This window comes from Triticum dicoccoides, chromosome 7B, assembly GCF_002162155.2.
Source record: "Triticum dicoccoides isolate Atlit2015 ecotype Zavitan chromosome 7B, WEW_v2.0, whole genome shotgun sequence".
In the NCBI taxonomy this organism is placed as follows: domain Eukaryota; kingdom Viridiplantae; phylum Streptophyta; class Magnoliopsida; order Poales; family Poaceae; genus Triticum; species Triticum dicoccoides.
The window spans coordinates 538,768,932-538,774,189 of record NC_041393.1 but is presented as its reverse complement, the minus strand read 5'-3'; positions in this window follow the sequence as shown (position 1 = coordinate 538,774,189).

Sequence of the window (5,258 nt, the reverse complement as noted above, 5' to 3'; positions counted from 1 at the left end):
GACTATCAATAGTTTAAATCCACTCTGCAGAGGTAGCACACTATACTCACACCATGAAACCCATGGCCTCGCACTGCCATTCGGGTGGACCAACGGCATTCCGACAAAACCGATCTACTGTCATGACACTCTCCCGGGCACTCCGACTCACTCCCCACTGGGCTAGTCCTGGGTGGCCCCGTGTCTACCTCCAGACACCTTGACCACCGTTGTGGCCAGGATCCACACTGGGACCTGGGACCAAAACTCAACTTAACAACGGGCTCACAAGGTTTATGTCCGCCTACCTGATCAGGGTAGCGCGCGCCCATAACCTTCCCTAGTTGGAGGCACCGACCAGAGGCACGACAATAGACCGCATTAAGGCCGTCCCATACCGGCAAATGTGGTTGCACTAGAAAAAGTTCGATTTGGCGGCACTATGACTCGATCCCATCAATGACGGAGGAGGTTTGTTATTATTAAGTCATATTATTATCTTCTCCATCATCAATCGTCATACCAGCATTTTAACAGGAATGCAACAATGAGCATACATCATACAAATGCTTTAACAAAACATCGAGCTTCTCAAGTGAACACTTACAACATAAAGAACATGATAATACCAAGTACTAACATATCCACGGTGCATTATTATCATAGCATTTTATAACAATGACATGGAAATAAATTAGAGTAGTGACATGGCATCATCAATAACAACATTCTATTTAGCATAGCAAAAGATATCATGAAACATAAGCATGCATGACATGCATTATGGAATAACTGCAGATGAAAACGATAAGAAACAACTGCAACTACACACACACAAGGTGCAAGCAAAGTCAATATGCAAGTTCGGGGCTCATGATAAGAGGTTGGCTTGCCTCGGGGTCGACAAATACTCCGTGAAGAAGTGAGAAACGACCGCGGATTTTTTTTGCCAAAAACAGTTCTCTCTTGGAGGGGGTTGTTTACGGACAAGGTAAAAATGGTCATTTTCAATATGCCAAACCATAGTGAAAATGATGGGAACAGGCTTGATGAGACGAAGACGTGGGCGTTGGATTTACCTCGATCGGAGTTACGGTTGAAAAGATACGGACGTTTAAAACTCAGGGACTAATATGTAAAAATACTTCTACAAACAGGTCCCTGGCAGTTTTAAACCGAACACGTCTTTTCTGAAATACGTCTTCGAATCAGGAAAACGGCTTTGCAGAAGGCGCCTCCACTTAAATGATGTGGCGTGGACCAGGTCAAAGGGCAGAGGCGGGGCCGGGCTCTTGGGTCGCTACCAGGTGGGGTCGCAGGGCTTGCCTGGCCAGGTCAACGCCCACCTAGCCGACTCCTTCTTCTTCGCTCGATGCGTTCGACCGGCCGAGGCAGACGCCCACCCCGACGGCGCTTGCCGACGCGTCCGGCCACCTCCCGGGGCACGCGACCTACCCAGAAGATCAGGGCGGAGAGGCGCATCTCGGGGTTGTGCTAGCTTCCGTCGAGGATCACCAGTGAGGGAGCTACATGGCCCGCTGATAACCCGCAATTATACGGGATAGTTGTAGCCTCTTTCGATAAGTAAGAGTGTCGAACCCAACGAGGAGCTAAAGGTAGAACAAATAATCTCTCAACTCCTATCGGCCACTGATACGACTCTACGCACGCTTGACGTTCGCTTTACCTAGAACAAGTATGAAACTAGAAGTGCTTTGTAGGTGTGATAGGATAGATTTGCAAGACAATAAAGAACACGTAAATAAAAAGTAGGGGCTGTTTAGATAAAGATGCAATAAAGTAAATATAGCGAGTGTGGAAAAGTGGTGGTAGGAGTTGTGAAATTGTCCCTAAGCAATTGACTACGTTACTAGACCGGTAATCACTATTGCAATTCTATTTGAGGGAGAGGCATAAGCTAACATACTTTGTCTACTTGGATCATATGTGTCGGAGTAATGGGCCACGGGTAGGCTAACCCGAGCCCCAGAGCCTTTCAAGACATCGGGGCAGGCTGCGCCCCTCAAGCCGAGTCTCAGACGCGACTCCAAGATAAGCCGAGTCCCAAGCGCGACTCCAAGATAAGCCGAGTCCCAGGCGCGACTCCAAGATAAGCCGAGTCCCAGACGCGACTCCAAGATAAGCCGACTGATGGCCGGCGACTCCAAGAGAAGCCGGCTATAGAGAGTCGGCCTGCGACTCCACCCGTCACCTACCTTCGCCACGATAGGCGGGGGCGGGGTACAGTCACAGCGTGGCTGTCACCCCCCGCTTACGAGGGGCTGGCATGGCTACAGTGTGCCATATCGCTGGAGATCTCCAGTGGGGCGCGACACTGTTGCCATGCCTGCCCTGACCCCAGCCTCAGTGGGCGGCGCACTGTGGCCACAACGGCCTACCTGTACGACCCAGAGACGGCAGGACCCGCCCGTCAGCGAGAGCACAGAAGATGGCAGATACGCCCCGAAGACGGACCCGTGGGAGTCGGCCCCCCTAGAGTCGGCCGGCCCCTCCCACGGGCCCCACACGCCATTAACCAGACAAGATGGGGAATGGCGACAGTGATCGTCCGATAGACGGCGGCACTGTTGCCACGACGACCAAGCCTGCGTCATTGGAAGCACGGCTACAGTGCCGGACCCGTCGGCGGGGCCCGCCAGTCGGCGGGCCCAAGCAGTCAGCGGAGAAGACGGCGGCCTGAGAGACAGACGGCTGGGGCCTGCGCCCAACCGGATTACCATTGTACCCCCGGGGGGTAGGCCTATATAAACCCCCCAGGGCAGCCATGCAAAGGGTTCGAATCCATTAGCACTAGACCAGATCATATAGGAAGGGGAGAGCTAGCCTTGCCTTCTCCTACCCCAGAATACAGCTCGAGGAGCAATCTTGTAATCACTTTGCCTTAGTGATCATGCGGAGACCCCGCAGAGCAGCAGTAGGGGTGTTATCTCCCCGGAGGGCCCCGAAGCTGGGTAAGATCCGCCGGCGTGCATGTCTTCGCCTCATCCCGTTTCCTGGCACCGGCGACGTTCTACTCGCTCCCACCATGATAAGCCATCCTTTGGCATATGTCGCACCCAACCCCCGACATTTGGCGCCCACCGTGGGGCGAGGTGCACCATCGTCCGGAGACCTGCTCTGGACGGGAACCCTTTTCCTCCCCAGCGAGCGTAGCCAGCCCGGCACGCCCGATGGCGCTTGCCCCGACGCGCTGCAAGGCATCGACGCCGCCTGCGCAGCGAGCTGCCTCGCTGATCTTCTTGGCGAGGTTTGCATCTCCGACGAGCCTGCATCCGACGCAGGCACAGGCGGCCCTGAAAGCCTCCTTGCGGGCCTCCTCGACCAACTCTGCGTCGCCGATGAGCCCGCCGTGGACTTGGAGTCTGTAGGCTCCACCGACTCGATATTGGTCGACTCTGACAGCGTGTCGCTCGACACGTTCCCCACCAATGTGGTGGTCTACGACGAGCCGCTCCCTCACGAGGAGAGCGGCGGAAGCACCGTCACAGAGGTGCTCGTCATCAGTTATGGCGAGCACTTCGGTGAGGGAGCTCATGACCCACTCGACGCAGCTCTACGAGACCTGACCGCGCCCATTCTGGAGGACGCTTACGCCGAGACGCTGGAGGCACGCCGCCTTCAGCTCGTCGAAGGCGCGAAGAAGCTGGCAAGCATGAGACGCTTGTCAGAAGCCTACCAGCGTGAGATGGATCATGCTCGCCGGCCCCGACTGGGCCTAGCCGCCTAGGCGCGGTCCGGCAACACGGCGTGGCCATCGCCAACCTGTTCGGGGCCGATCGCCCCGTGTACGCTACACCTGCAGAGAACATCCGCGCCGCCCAGGTGGCGGCGGACGAGCTAGACAACTTCGAAAGCGAAGAGCGCTGCCTGATGACCGAGCGGGTCCAGCGGCTCCTCAAAGCGGCTACCGTGCAGAACGAAGCCGGCTGCCGCACGGAGGCGCTGCAACGACAAAACGACGACCCGCCTCCCCACCGAGATCAAGGCGCGACGTCTCGGACGCCGACTGGCGGTGTCCGCGGAAGAAAAGAGAAGGATCCGGCTGTCAGCCATAGTCGGACTCGCATTACCATCGAGCGCGACCAAGACGGCCGCCCAAGAGCAGTGGAACGGCAGGGCGACTATCTGCCTCCCCCACCACGAAGAGAAAGGCGAGTCTCCCCACCGTCTGTTGAGCATCCGACTCTCGGCGACCGCCTTGGCCGTCGAGAGGGAGTCGGAGAGAATGATGCCCGCCACCGGATCGACCGACTCCATCGATCCCTGGCGCTGGAAGAGGAAGACGAGCTGGACCCGCCTTGTTTCGGACCCCGCATCCGAGACGAGCCCTTTCCCAAAGGGTTCACGCTCCCCCGAGACACGCCCAAGTACACCGGCTCCGTGAAGCCGGAAGATTGGCTAGTTGACTACTCCACAGCCGTCAACATAGCAAACGGCAACAAGCGTGTTGCCGTGAAGTATGTACCACTCATGTTCCAGGGCACACCCCGGACATGGTTGAACAGTCTGAAGCCCCGCAGCATCAACGGCTGGGTCTACTTCACCAAGGCCTTCATCCGCAACTTCATGAGCACGTACAAGCGACCCCCCAAGCCGCGCCAGCTTTCCTTGTGCGTGCAAGGTCAAGACGAGTCGACTCGCGACTACCTCGCACGCTGGGGCGAGCTTCGGAACTCCTGCGAGGGCATGCACGAGGTGCAGGCTATCGAATACTTCACCGCCGGGTGCAGAGAAGGCACCCTCCTCAAGCACAAGCTCCTCTGCGATGAGCCGGAGACCCTCGACGAGTTGCTGGTCATAGCAGACAAGTATGCCACAGCCGACTCCTCCATGAAGACGGAAATTCAAGTTAGTGCGACTGGCAAAGTGGCCCCTCAGGCTCCCAGAACTCCGGCTGGAGACGCCAGTCGGCGACAGCAACAGAATGATCACAAGCGCAAGGCCCCGCAGCCAGCTTCCAGCAGCCGGTAGGTTGCGACAGTTGAAGACCAACAGCCGGAAGGGCAGCCTCCGGCGAAGCGACAGAAAGGCGGCAAGTCCAACTGGTTGCCGGCCTTCTCTTACGAGCAGACTCTAGATGGTCCCTGCAAGTTCCACAGCGGTGCGAAGCCGTCAAACCATACCACCCGAAAATGCCACTGGCTCAACAGAATCGCCAAGGGAGACGGCCTTCTTCCTCCTCCGCCTGCTGGGCCGCCGCCTCCATCGCCGCCCGAGCAGCCGGCTGCCAGGCCAATCGGCGCCGTACAAGATGAGTA